Genomic DNA, 14314 nt, shown 5'->3' on the forward strand with positions numbered 1-14314 from the left:
TCAGTCAAGATATTTTTCTTCTTAAAATCTCATGGGAATATTATATTAATTGAGATCCTACTTACTTTTCTTCTAATACACTGTAAAGATAGCAGGAAAACTACGCTCGGTTGTTACATAGTTAGGTATCTCTTGTATCTGATAAAGTGGCCACTGATCGTATGTTTGTGATTTTCTGCTGCTGTAGCCTACCCACTTCAATGTTTGGTGTGTTGTGCATTCAGAAATGCTCTTGTGCATCTTGTGCATGGTTGCAACAGGGGGTTATTTGTAGTATTGTCACCTTCCTGTAAACTTGAGCCAGTCTGGTCATTTTCCTCTAACGTCTCCCATTAACAAGACATTTTCGCCCACAGAACTGCCACTCACTGAATGTTCTTTTTTTCTGTTTTTAGCACCCTTCTCTGTTATCTCTAGAAATTGTTGTGCGTGAAAAACCCAGGAGATCAGCAGTTCCTGAGATATCAATTCAGTCCGTCTGGCACCAACAATCATGCCACGGTCAAAGGCACTTAGATCACTTTTCTTCCCCATTCTTATGTTTGTTTGGAACAACAACTGAACCTCTTGACCATCTCCGTATGCATTGACTGCTGCTGCATGATTGACTAATCAGATATTTGCATTAACAAGCAGGTTTTACAGGTGTACCTAATAAAGTGGCCACTGGATGTATTTTGCTCACATAGAATATCTGGAACAAATAAAGCTCAAAATTAAAGCTGCCAATATCAATTTAGACTAAAAAGTTGTATAATATTTTCAGAGCATCGAAGAATTTATTCCATCTGCTTCAATGGATGTGAATATCAGCCAGACAGAGAGAGACAGAGATATAAAGTATAAAATATTAATATATATTGAATTAAATACCACTGCCTGGAGAAGAGGGCATCTGTTATAAGGAAAGGTTGGACAAACTTGAGTTGTTTTCTCTGGAGCTGTGGAGGCTGAATGGAGATCTGTTAGAAGTTTATAAGATTATGAGAAGCATAGACAGAGTTGACAGCTAGTATCTTTATCCCGTGGTTGAAATGATAAGTACAAGAGAGCATACATTTAAGATGAGAGGGGTAAAGTTCAAAGGAGAGTGCTTTTTCACACAGACAGTGGTAAGTTCCGGGAATGCACTGCTTGTTGTGGTGGAGGCAGATATAATAGAGACATTCAAAAGGCTTTTAGATGGGCACCTACATGTACAGCAAATGGAAGGATATTGGCATTGGCACAACAATGTGGGCTGAAGGACCAGTTTCTCTGTGTATAGTTCTATGTTCTATGTTCTACTGACCAGAATTTAAATTTCTAATCAGTAAGAATTCATATTATAACCAATTACAAGGCACCTTGTTGATCTTACAAGAGGGGTTACATTTAAATAACATTATCTTAATTGAATGGATATAAGTCCATAAGATATAGGAACAGAATTAGGGTATTTAGCCCATCGACTCTGCTCCACGATTTCATCATGGCTGATCCATTTTCCCTCTCAGCCCCAATCTCATTGTATCCCTTTATGCCCTGACCAATCAACAATTTATCAACCTCTGCCTTAAATATACCCAATGACTTGGCCTCCACATCCTCTTGTAGCAGGTTCACCACTCCCTGGCTAAAGAAATTCCTCCTCATCTCCATTCTAAATGGACGTCCCTCTATTCTGAGGCAGTATCCTCTAGTCCTAGACTCCCTCACCACAGGAAACATCCTCTCTACATCCACTATAATGAAGCCTTTCAACATTCAATATGTTTCAATGAGGTCATCCCTCATTCTACTAAATTCCAGTGAATAGAGGCCCAGAGCTATCAAACACTCCTCATATGATGTCTTTCAATCCCAGAATAATTTGTGCGAACCTCCTTTGAACTCTCCCAATTTCAGCACAAAACTGCTCACACTACTCCAAATGAGGTCTCACCAGTGTTTTATAAAGCCTCAACATTATATCCTTGCTTTTATATTCTAGGCCTCTCAAATGAATGCTAGGATTGCATTTTCTTTCGCCACCACCGATTTAACCTGCAAATGCAACTTTTGGGAATCCTGCATAAGGACTCTCTGTTTCTCTCTGTTTAAAAATAGTCTACGCTTTTATTTCTTCTATCAAAGTGCATGACCATACACTTCCCGACACTATATTTCATCTGTCACATCTTTGCCCATTCTCCTAATCTGTCTAAGTCCTTCTGTAGCTTCTCTCCTTTTTCAAAACTACCTTCCCCTCTACCTATCTTTGTATTGTCTGCAAACTGGCCACAAAGTCATCAATTCTGTCGTCCAAGTCATTGACATGTAACTTAAAAAGAAGCGGTCCCAGCAGTGACTTTTGTGGAACACCATCAGTTACCACCAGCTGACCAGAAAAGGCTCCTTTTTTCCCACTCTTTGCCTCCTGCCAATCAGCCACTGCATTATCCATGCTAGTACAGGTTTCCTCTGCCATCCGAAGGTAGAGCGTTCCTATGAAACGGTTCGTAAGCCGGAATGTCATAAAGTGAAGAAGCAATTACCATTTATTTATATGGGAAAAATTTGAGAGCGTTCACAGACCCAGGAAATAACCTACCAAATCATGCCAAGTAACACATAAAACCTAAAATAACAGTAACATATAGTAAAAGCAGGAATGATATGATAAATACACAGCCTATATTAAATAGAAATACTTATCTACAATCATTGCTGCACTGTTCTCCGTAGCGAAAATCTCACGCAAGCGCTCTGGGCGGAAACACCCTCTCCAGTAACCTTTAAGCTATGAAGCTGCCAAATCATACCAAATGACACATAAAAGTACACAGCCTATATAAAGTAGAAATAATGTATGTAGAGTGTAGTATCACTTACCGGAATCGGAAAGACAGCGCCGAGCACACTGACGATAGTGTGTTAGGCTGAGTCGTCGGAGGTTGGGGTGGTGCAGTGGTCCCCAACCTCCGGGCTGCCAACCAATGCTGATCTGCGAAGCACGCAGTGGTGCAGAGGTGGCCGGGATGCACGCAGCACACCTTTAAGAAAAAAGCTGAAATAAACAAGCTACTTAATTAGGTGCCGCCTGGGAATGTCAATGTCGGCCCAGATCAGAGGCGACGCAATCGGCAATCACCTCAGATCTGGGCCGACATTTCGGCTTTTATCTTAAAGATGTGTTGGCTGTGTCCTGGCTACTGCTGCATTCTCCACGGCAATGTATCGGTCCACGGCCCGGGGGTTGGGGTGGTGGGACACTGGGGTGTCATCTCATCGTTGTCTGTTTCCATCAGGGCAAACAGGTCATCTTCTATGTCTGCCTGCCTCGATGTTGAAGGTCGAGGTTCGTCGTCTGCTGTGGCTGATGTGGAAGGCTTGCTTGACTACTTAGCCTCGTGTATTTTTCTATCATCTCATGCAGTTGCTTCATGTCCAGTTCCTGGACGACTTCACTTTTGGTCTGTTCGCTACTGCATTCGGTTTCGATAGTTATCCTTTCCTCTTCCAATTGCATCAGCTCTTCATCCATCAGTTTTTGGTCATGGGATGCCAAAACCCCTTCAGCATTATCTTTGTCAACTTCCACGAGCCAAACTCACTTTTTCCTTACTTCGTTCACCACGATCGAAATGCTTAATTATGTCTAGTTTTACGCTAAGTGTAATACCCTTACAAGGTCTTTTAGGCTTTTCCGATACCTTAGAACTCATCTTGCTAACGGCTGCTGACAGGCACGTATTTAAGCAAGCCAGGCAGCATCTCTAGGAAGAAGTACAGTCGACATTTCAGGCCGAGACCCTTCATCAGGACAAACTGAAGGGAGAGTCTACTTCAGTCTACTCTCCCTTCAGTTAGTCCTGACGAAAGGTCTCGGCCTGAAACGTCGACTGTACCTCTTCCTAGAGATGCTGCCTGGCCTGCTGCGTTCACCAGCAACTTTGATGTGTGTTGCTTGATTTTCCAGCATCTGCAGAATTCCTGTTGTTTATGTGTTTAAGCAATGCCGGCTAGAATGCAGTTCGGGGGAGGAGCTTGGCTGCTTGGGGCGCGCGCTGCTTTTTATCATGCTCTGCTTATTTCACGCGTTGCCTTTTTTTGTAACAGTGAAAACACCTTCTGTTAGCGAAAATAGGTAACTAATGTAGGTCTTTCGTAACAGCAAGGTTTTGTAAAGCGAATGTTCGAAAAGCGGGGGACACCTGTATATTTCCTGTAATACCAAGGGCTCTTAACTTGTTGAGCAGCCTCATGGTACCTCATCAAAAGCCTTTAGAAAATTCAAGAACACAACATGCACCGATTCTCCTTTATTGATTCTGTTTATTTATTTCTTCAAAGAATACTAATAGATTTGTCAGGCAAGATTTTCCATTCTGGCCTATCTTATCTTGTGCCAAAACAACATCCTTAAAAATTGACTCCAGTATCTTCTCAGTCATGAGGTCAGACTAACTGGCCTATAATTTCCTTTCTTATGCCTCTCTCCCTTCTTGAAGAGTGGGGTGACATTTGCAAACTTCCATTCCTCTGGAACCATACTAAAAACAATTGATTATTGAAAGATTATTACTAATGCCACCTCTTTCAGAACTCTGGGGTGTGGTCTAATTGGTCCAGGTGTCTTATCTACCTTCACACCTTTCAGTTTCCCAAGAACCTTCTCTCTAGTAATGGCAACTTCACACACTTCTGCCTGCTGACACTCTCGAACTTCTGGCATACTGCTAATGTCTTCCACAGTGAAGACTGATGCAAAATACTTATTCAATTCATCCACCATTTCCTTGTCTCCCATCACTACCTCCCCAGCATCATTTTCCAGCGGTCTGATATTTACACTCGCCTTTTTTTACAGTTATATATCTGAAGAAACTTTTGGTATCCTCTTTAATATTGTTGGCTAGCTTATCTTTGTATTCCATTTTTCATTCTTTACAACTTTTTAAGTTGCCATATGTCGGTTTTTAAAAGCTTCCCAATCCTCTAGCTTCCCACTATTTTTTTTTTTGCTTTCTTATATGCCCAGTCTTTGGCTTTTATGTTGGCTTTAACTTCTCTTGTCAGCCATGGTTGTGTCACCCTGCCTTTAGAATACTTCTTCCTCCTTGGGATGTATATATCCTGCAACTTCCAAATTATTGGCAGAAATTCCAGCCAGTGCTGTTCTGCCGTCTTCCCTGCCAGTGTTATTTTTCTATCAAGTTTGGCCAACTCTTCTCTCATGACTCTATAATTCCTTTTACTCCATTGTAGTACTGATACATCTGAGATTTTGGCTTCTCCTTCTCAAATTGCAGGACAAATTGTATCATGTTATGATCACTGGCCCCTAAGGGTTCCTTTCTATTAAGCTCTCTAATCAATTTCACTTCATAGCACAATAGTCAATCCAGAATAACGGATCCCCTAGTGGGCTCAACCATGAACTCCTCTAAAAAGCCATCTCATAGAAATTCCTCCTCTTTGGATCCAGCACCAACCTAATTTTCCAAATCCACCTGTATATTGAAATTCCCCATGACCATTATAACATAGCCCTTTTGACGTGCATTTTCTATGTCGCATTGTAACTTGCAGACCATATATTTACTACTATTTGTGTGTCTGTATATAACTCCCATTAGGGAGCTTTTAACCTTTCAGTTCCTTAGCTCTACCCATGATGATTCAACACCTTCCCACCTAATGTCACCTCTTCCTAATGATTTGATTTCATTTTTTACCAACAGAGCCATGCCAACCCTTCTGCCTACCTGGCTGTCCTTTTGAGACAACGTGTGACCTTTGTTGTTAGGGTGTAATCTTTTTTCAGCCATGATGCAGTGATGCCCAGAACATCATACATGTCAATCTGTAACTGTGTTGGAAGTTCATCTACTTAATCTGTATTCAATACAACACTTTCGGTCCTGTATTCACCCTTTTGATTTTGTCTGTCTTTTACATTGAAACTCATCCTGTTGACTGCAATTTTGCCCTGTCATCAGCCTCTCCTTGCTAGCAGTCTCACTACATACTCCCTCTGTTTGTAAACCAACTAGCTCATCCTCAGAGCTTTCACTCCAGTTCCCAGCCCCCTGACAAATTAGCTTAAACCCTGTCAAACAGCTTTAACAAAACTGTCTGCAAGGATATCGGCCCCCATAGGTTCAGGTGTAATCTGTCTCTTTTGTACACATTGTACCTTTCCCAAGAGAGATCCCAATGATTCAGAAATTTGAACCCATGCCCCCTGCAGCAGTTCCTCAAGCACTCAGTCATCTGCTAAATCATCTTTTTCTTACCCTCAGAGGTGCATGACATGGGCAGCAACCCAGAGATTATTAAATTGGAGGTCCTGTTTTTCAACTTTTTACCTAGCTCCCTAACATCCTTCTTCAGGACTTCCTCACCTTTCCTATCTATGTCATTGGTCTTTAGGATGTCCTCATCTTTCCTACCTTGTTGTGGAATCCACACAATTTTCATTAAGGCTCACAACCACTCGTATGAAGCATGCTAGCAATTTCTGTCCCAGGAAGTTTTGGACTTTTGCTTAAGCATGTGTGCTTCTTGAAGTTTATCAAGTGTCCTCATGGATGATTTTATGGCTGTGCTCCGACACTGAAATTCTTAATAAGATCCCCTGCACCCCAATTATAAGAATATGGTGCTGTACTGGTAGACATTATGACTAAGGCTATGGCTGATGAACCCATATCAGTGACTATATTTCAACGAAACAGAATATCTGTAGGCTGAAGAATAAAATTTCAGGTAATTTACAACCATTTGAATATATCCATTGAAATAAAATATATAGTATTTTTAACAGCTTTCAGTGTATTAAGTGCCTTAGATTTTAAGTTAGCCATTTGCATGAATAATATTCTAAATATCATCTAAGTCAGGAGTTGTGGAGGGGTGGCGGTGGTCGGCGTAGTTAGATGTCAACACAATGGAAATTTTGTTCTTGCTAACCTTGTTAGAAATGTTACTATTAAGAAGATTGTTACTAAGTTCCTGTTCCAAGTAAATATAAAGCAATAGCCAATGAAGAGGCAGGTGTGGATGGTTTGTCAGTGGCAGGAAATTCTAGGCTAACAAGACATCCAAATTACATGATATAAATGGTGTTACATTGAACTATAAATATGACCTTTGCTAAAAATGTATATCAATTGTGTTGGCTCTAGAAATAATTAACATATTTGAATCTTTTTCAGTTAACTTGACCTGGCTGTCTTAGCTTCATGAAAATCTCAGCCCCATCCATTATGCAAACATCAAAACAATATAAGGTTCTTCCTGAAAGAAACACTTTTTTGCACTTCAGCAATTGCTTGGACATACATATAGTAAATGTCTCTAATCCTGTGAAATGTCTTATGATCCCCCACATTGTCAAACCAAAATTTTACACAGTTTGGCAGAAAGAAATATCAGCCCAGATAAATAAAGTTTTAGGTAATTTCTAAAAGATAGATATTGATAAGTAGAGGACAGAAATATTTATGTAAAGAATTATGGCATACAAAATCATAACAGCAGAAAGTATGGTCACTAGTGCTGGAACAATTGAAAGCAGGAAAGTGCCAGGGGTCAGTACTTGAGGAGAGCAGAGATCCAGGCTGTGGGATCGAAGGTATTGTATTTAGCCTGTAGAATGTCACTGTGGTTCACCTGCACTACCTTGTCGATGAGCCAGTACTCATCGGGGAACAGAGCTGGAGAGGGTCAGCAACTTTACATTCCTCAGTTTTAACATTTCAGAGGACCTTTCCTGGGCCCAGCGTGTAAGTGCAATTACAAAGAAAGCACAGCAGTGTCTCTACTTCCTTAAGTCTTCAAACATTTGGCATGATATAACTTTGACTAACTTCTATAGATGTGTGATGGAGAGTATATCGACTGGCTGCATCACAGCCTGGTATAGAAACGTCAATGCCCTTGAATGGAAAATCCAACAAGAGATAGTGGATACGGCCCAGTCTATTACAGGTAAAGCCCTCACCACCATTGAACACATCTACATGGAGTGTTATTGCAGAAAAGCAGCATCCATCATCAGGGACCTCCATGATCCAGGTCATGCTTCCTTCTTTGCTGCTGCCATCAGGGAGAAGGTACAGGAGCCTCAGGACTCACACATCCAGGTTCGGGAACAGTTATTACCCCTCAACCATCAGACTCCTGAACCAGAGGGGATAACTTCACTCAACTTCACTTACCCCATCATTGAAATGTTCACACAACCAACGGACGCACTTTAAAGGACTCTACATCTCATCCTCTCAATATTTATTGCCTATTTATTTATTATTATTATTATTAAATTTTTTCTTTCTTTTTGTATTTGCACAGTTTGTTGTCTTTTGCAATTTGGATGTCTGTCCTTTTGGTGCAATCTGTCATTGATTCTTTTTTGGTTATTGGTTGTATTGAGTATGCCGGTAAGGAAATGAGTCTCAGGGCTGTATTTGGTGACATACAGTGCTTACAAAAAGTATTCACCCCTCTTGGAAGTTTTCATGTTTTATTGCTTTACAACATTGATTCACAGTGGATTTAATTTGGCTTTTTTGACATCGATCAACAGAAAAGGGGTCTTTCATGTCAAAGTGAAAACAGATCTCTACAAAGTGACCTGAATAAATTACAAGTATAAAACACTGAATAATTGATTACATAAGTATTCACCCCCTTCAAGTCAGTATCAGTAGATGCACCTTTGGTAGCAATTACAGCCTTGAGTCTATATGAATAAGTCTATCAGCTTTGCACACGTGGACACTGCAATTTTTCTCCATTCTTCTTTACAAGACTGCTCAAACTCTGTCAGATTGCATGGAGATCATGTGTGAACAATGCCTTTCAAGTCTAACCACAAATTTTCAATTGGATTGAGGTCTGGACTCTGACTTGGTCACTACAGGACATTAACTTTGTTGTTTTTAAGCCATTCTTGTTTAGATTTGGCTGTATGTTTTGGGTCATTGTCTTGACAGAAAACAGATCTCCTCCCAAGTCACAGTTCTCTTGCAGACTGTATCAGGTTTTCCTCTAGGATTTCCCTGTATTTGGTGTATTTTGGTGAAGCATCCCCACTGCATGATGCAGCCGTCACCATGCTACACGGCAGGGATGGCATGTTTTTGATGATATGCATAGAGTTCAGTCTGATGGCCACAAAGCTCAATTTTGGTTCCATCAGACCATAGAACCTTCTTCCAGCTGACTTCAGAGTCTTTCACATGCTTTTGGCACACTCTAGCTGAGATTTCATGTGAGCTTTTTTCAACAGTGGCTTTCTCTTTGCCACTTTCCCATAAAGCTGAGACTGGTGAAGCACCCGGGCAACAGTTGTTGTAAACAACAGAAAGTCTGCAGATGCTGGAAATCCAAGCAACACATACAAAATGCTGGACCAGGCAGCATCTATGGAAAAGACTACAGAATACAGTTGTTGTATGTGCAGTCTCTCCCATCTCAGCCAATGAAGCTTGTAACTTATCCAGAGTTGTCAGAGATCTCTTGGTGACCTCCCTCACCAGTCCCCTTCTTGCAAGGTCACTCAGTTTTTGAGGATGGCTTATTCTAGGCAGATTTACCGCTGTGCCATATTCTTTCCTTTTCTTAATGATTGACTTAACTGTATTCCAAGGGATATTCAGTGATTTGGAAATTGTCTTGTATTCATCTCCTGACTTCAGCTTTTCAATAACCTTTTCGTGGAGTTGCTTGGAGTTTTCTTTTGTCTTCATGTGTAGTTTTTGCCAGGATACTGACTCACCAGCATTTGGACCTTCCAGATACAGGTGTATTTTTACTACAATAAATTGAAACACCTTGACTACACACAGGTCTCCAAAAATACAGATCTCCATTTAACTATACGACTTCTAAAACCAATCTGCTGCACCAGTGATGATTTGTTGTGTCATATTAAAGGGATGTGAATATTTATACAATCGATTAGTTTGTGCTTTATATTTGTAATTAATTTAGGTCACTTTGTAGAGATCTCTTTTCACTTTGACACAAAGGAGACTTTTTCTGTTGCAGTGTCAAAAAAGCCAAATTAAATCCACTGTGATTCAATGTTGTAAAACAATAAAACATGAGAACTTTCAAGGGGGATGAATACTTTTTATAGGCATTGTATATGTACTTTAATAATAAATGTACTTTTAACCTTGAATTTTGGACTTTGGAAGAGGTGGTAGAGATTTGGATAGTGATTTGCATTTTGTAGGGCTTACAAAATGTGGAGAAGAATATTAAAAATTTAGCTAATGTCAGAGTAAGGAGCAATTCAGATTAGCATTTATATTAATCATATGGAAGAGAATGTAGCTGGCACGATTAGTAAATTTAGTGGGCAGGGAAGCTAAATCAAATGGACAGTGGGCAGAGGAATGAGTAATGGAATTTAACTCTGACAAGTGCAAAATGAGGCATCTTGCAAAGTTAAAACAGGATAGGAGATACACAGTTAATGGTAGGGAACTGGGGAATATTACTGAACGACAAGTACGTAGTCCCCTGAAAGTGGTGATACAGGTTGGTAGAATAGTGAAGATGTATGGCTGAGTCAATGAGGGTAGGAGCTGGGATGTCACGTTACAGTTGTACAAGTCTATGATTTGGCCACAGGTTCAACATTGTGTTCAGTTTTGGTCCCCATCATATAGGAAAGATATGATTAAACTATAGAAGATGCAACAAGTTTTACAGGAATTCAGCCTGGGCTGCAGAGCGTGAGATATAACGAGATGTTGGATAGGGTGACTGCTTTCGTTGAGAGAAGCAGGTTAAGGGGTGACCATTCAGAGGGGTATAGATAGAGTAAATAGTTAACAGTCCTGAGGGGCAATTTGTCACAATGTACGCAGGCAATATTGGAACCCAAGTGCAGAGTAAAGCCAGAATTTTGATGTAGAAATGACGACGAGAGCTCATTGATAATAATTCCAAAAGAACATCGATGACTTGGCCAATCAATACTGCAAGAAGTAACATTTTCAAAACCAAGGTCCTGTGATTAGCACTAATTGAGCATCTGCTTAAATAATACTAGTAACATGGAATCCCTGAGCCTATCAAAATAAACTGAACAAGCTTAAACAGAAAGCACTAGGAGATCGTATTACAAAGTGCAAGTTACTCGAAAAAAGTGATAGGACTCTGAAGGCTGGGAATCCAGGTACTTGTGACTTGAACAGCTCAAACAGAGACAGGAAAAACTCAGAACATTGACTAGAGAAGCGCAGAACATGCACTGATAACATAGATTTTGGACACTTGGAACATAGGCTAGACAAGTTTGGAACGTACACTCAGAACAAAGATTCGGGAGACTCGGAACATAGACTCAGGACATGTGCTGAGAATAGAAGATGCCCTCGCCTCCAGCCACTGATGTCAAAACGCTGCTGGGTCTATTACTTGGCAGGGTCCTTCTGTTACAATGTGTGCTAACAATATTGGAACCCAAATGCAGTGGAAAGACAGAACTCTGATGTAAAGATGGTCACCAAGAGTTTATTGATAATAATTCTGAAAGAAGATTGGTGGCTTGGCCAAGCAACACCTTGAGAAGTAACATTTTCAAAGCTAGGACTCCATGATTAGCACTAATCAGGCAGTTGCTTAAGTAATCCAAGCAACATGGAATCCTGAGCCTATCAAAATAAACTTAACAAGCTTAAAAAGAAGGCACCAGCAGATTGAACTACAACATGCAAATTGCTCGAGTAAACCATAAGGAACTCTAAACGATTAATGGCTGTCATTAAACAACAATAAACCAATTCAGATACTGTAAAATCCTTGGAGCCCACTGCTCTCCAGCACCCTGCACAGGATCAAAGAACTCATTACACAATCTTTCGAACAAAAGGTGCTAGGTGTAAGGAATGAGTTGCTGCAGGAGGTGATAGAGGCAGATACAATTACAACATTTCAAATTCATTTGGGCAGATATTTGGAGAGGAAGTGTTCAGAGGGATGTGGAGGGGATGTTCTGAAGGGCTTGATTCTGTGTTATATAATTTGATATTAAAAGATCATACTGTTTGATATGGTCCATGCAAGTTTGGTGATACATGTGTAATGCCCTGGTTCACATCTTCACTGTTATGCTGTAGGTATTTCATTTAGCAGTTCTGTAAAAGCTGTTGCTCTGCTTTCAGCCTGTTTGGGTTATTGTTGAAGATGAGGGATAATGTGGAATGTGTGCCATCCAATTAGCAGCAGATTTTCTTGGTGAAGGACAATAAGATTGGACTTGGAGCTTTTGTTTGAGAGAAGACGCTGGGGAGAACTGGTCGTAGCATACGATCCGGTGGGAGACCTGTTTGTTTGAGATGGATTGCAAGCGACGTTCAGAAGGTGGTGTGTCCTTTCACGATGACCGAAGGCCCAGCGCTTGAGTGACTGAAGTTCAGGATGAGCTCCAACTTGTGCACATTTGACTGTTTAATTAGAATGGGCCTTTTTCTTTTTCTTATTCTTTAATAACCCTTCAGTTAAGATTCATAAATACAATTCCTTTAGTTGTATGCAATGTACTGTCCATTATTTCGTAGCATTAATTTGTAACAGGGTAGAAAATTACACAGCATCCACACAAACCGAGGACTGGGGTGGGATCAAGCATGCCTTAATCGCATGATGTTTGGTGGGGCTGGAGGTTGTCTTCTCTAGACTTACACAGATAAGGAAGCCAAGGTGGTTTCACATGTTAAAAAGCAAAAGGAAAGGCACATCAGGGAGAATAGCCATGCTGGAGAGAGTACCGATTTTAATTCAGGCAAAGACGTAACAAGTAATATGGAAGGTCTGCCTTGGGAGGTTGATAGCTGTTGAAGTATCAAGATGAATAGTGGGGAATCTGAAAATTAGAAGATTCATAGCTGAGTATTTAATAGAAACAAAAACAAGTGGGCTTAGGAGAGAAATATACTCTTGGAGCAGATCAATATAATAAGGTAAGTAGAAATTGCCATATCAGTGGGTGACACAGCTAAGAGAGCAAGGCCATTGGAAATGTGAAGATTGAAAAGGTGGCTGTGGTGAAAGGAAGTAATGGTTTTATGTAAGTAAACAGGAAATTGAATGGCGTTTTGGAGGATGTCAATGGAGGCTCTGAGGCAAGTTATCCAAGAGGGAGTCACGTGTGGGAAGGCAGCAAAATATTAAGGATAGTGACAAGAGCTGTAAGTTTTTGATTTGAACAAGGTCTTTGGAATTATATGAAACAGTGGAAGAAAATCTGAGATGGAGGATGAAATTATTCATAATGTGTTGTTTAGACAGTGTAGGATGTAAGAAATAATATTATATCATCTCTTAGTGAATAAACTTATCATCTTTAAAATTTGCTAAGATTTTAGGACCTGGAGTATCTGTATGCTTTGTATTGTTGTTTCTAAATAAGCAGAACATTCTTTACTAAATGTAATAAATCTTAACTACAAAGCAGTGTCTGGCAAAACAAGCCTTTTCATGTGGTATATGCTGCTCCTAAAGGCATCCTGACACCCACATATACTACAAAGCTTACTGGAAGCTTTAAGGCTGTTGAAGAAGCATGTCCACTTTTACACACATTTATATAGGCGGGATTACGACCTTTTAGTATTCATGGAGAATCCATGGAGAATGCTGAAAGGACTCATGCAGGAACTGTAGAGAGAGAAAAATAATTAACATTGGAATAAAATGCCAATAAAATACGTGATCCAGGATGGATACATAGAGACAGAATTCAAACCTGTCATGGAAGGCAGCTAAGAGGTTTCAATGGAAATTTGCTGTGATACTTGGAGGGCAGACAATAGGGAAGAAGAGAGATGAAGTGGAGGGAATAGCAGGATGTACTAATAGGAGGAGTTACTAGAGGATAAGGAAGCAGTTAAAGGTGTGACATGGATTAAGGGACTAAATAACACTGTGGCAATTTGAACGGGGCCTGTGGTGGAAATTATTGCCAGGTCCAAAACTTGATTTGTGTGAAATATTTTAAAACTTTAACTGTATTTGTCATGCACAATATGACAATGTGATCAACAACAAGCTAATGGATTGCACGTGCTTTATTCAGCAAATGAATGTATATTTTGTTGGCTGGTGGAGTGGTACATGATAGCCAGCTGGTTCCATCCAAAGTTTCAGTGTTGGGGGCAGTCGGTGGAGTATGGAGGTGGTTGATATAATTTGCCTTGGCTAATGGCCTCAGACAGGTGAGATGCTGAAAGGAAAGAGTTAAGTTACAGACATTAGCAGCTGCAGCAACACAGAGTCATTCAGCATGCAAACAGGCGCTTTGTCCATGTTGATTGGGTTGCCTAGAGCT

Source organism: Mobula birostris, chromosome 3 (assembly GCF_030028105.1).
Source record: "Mobula birostris isolate sMobBir1 chromosome 3, sMobBir1.hap1, whole genome shotgun sequence".
Taxonomy (NCBI): domain Eukaryota; kingdom Metazoa; phylum Chordata; class Chondrichthyes; order Myliobatiformes; family Myliobatidae; genus Mobula; species Mobula birostris.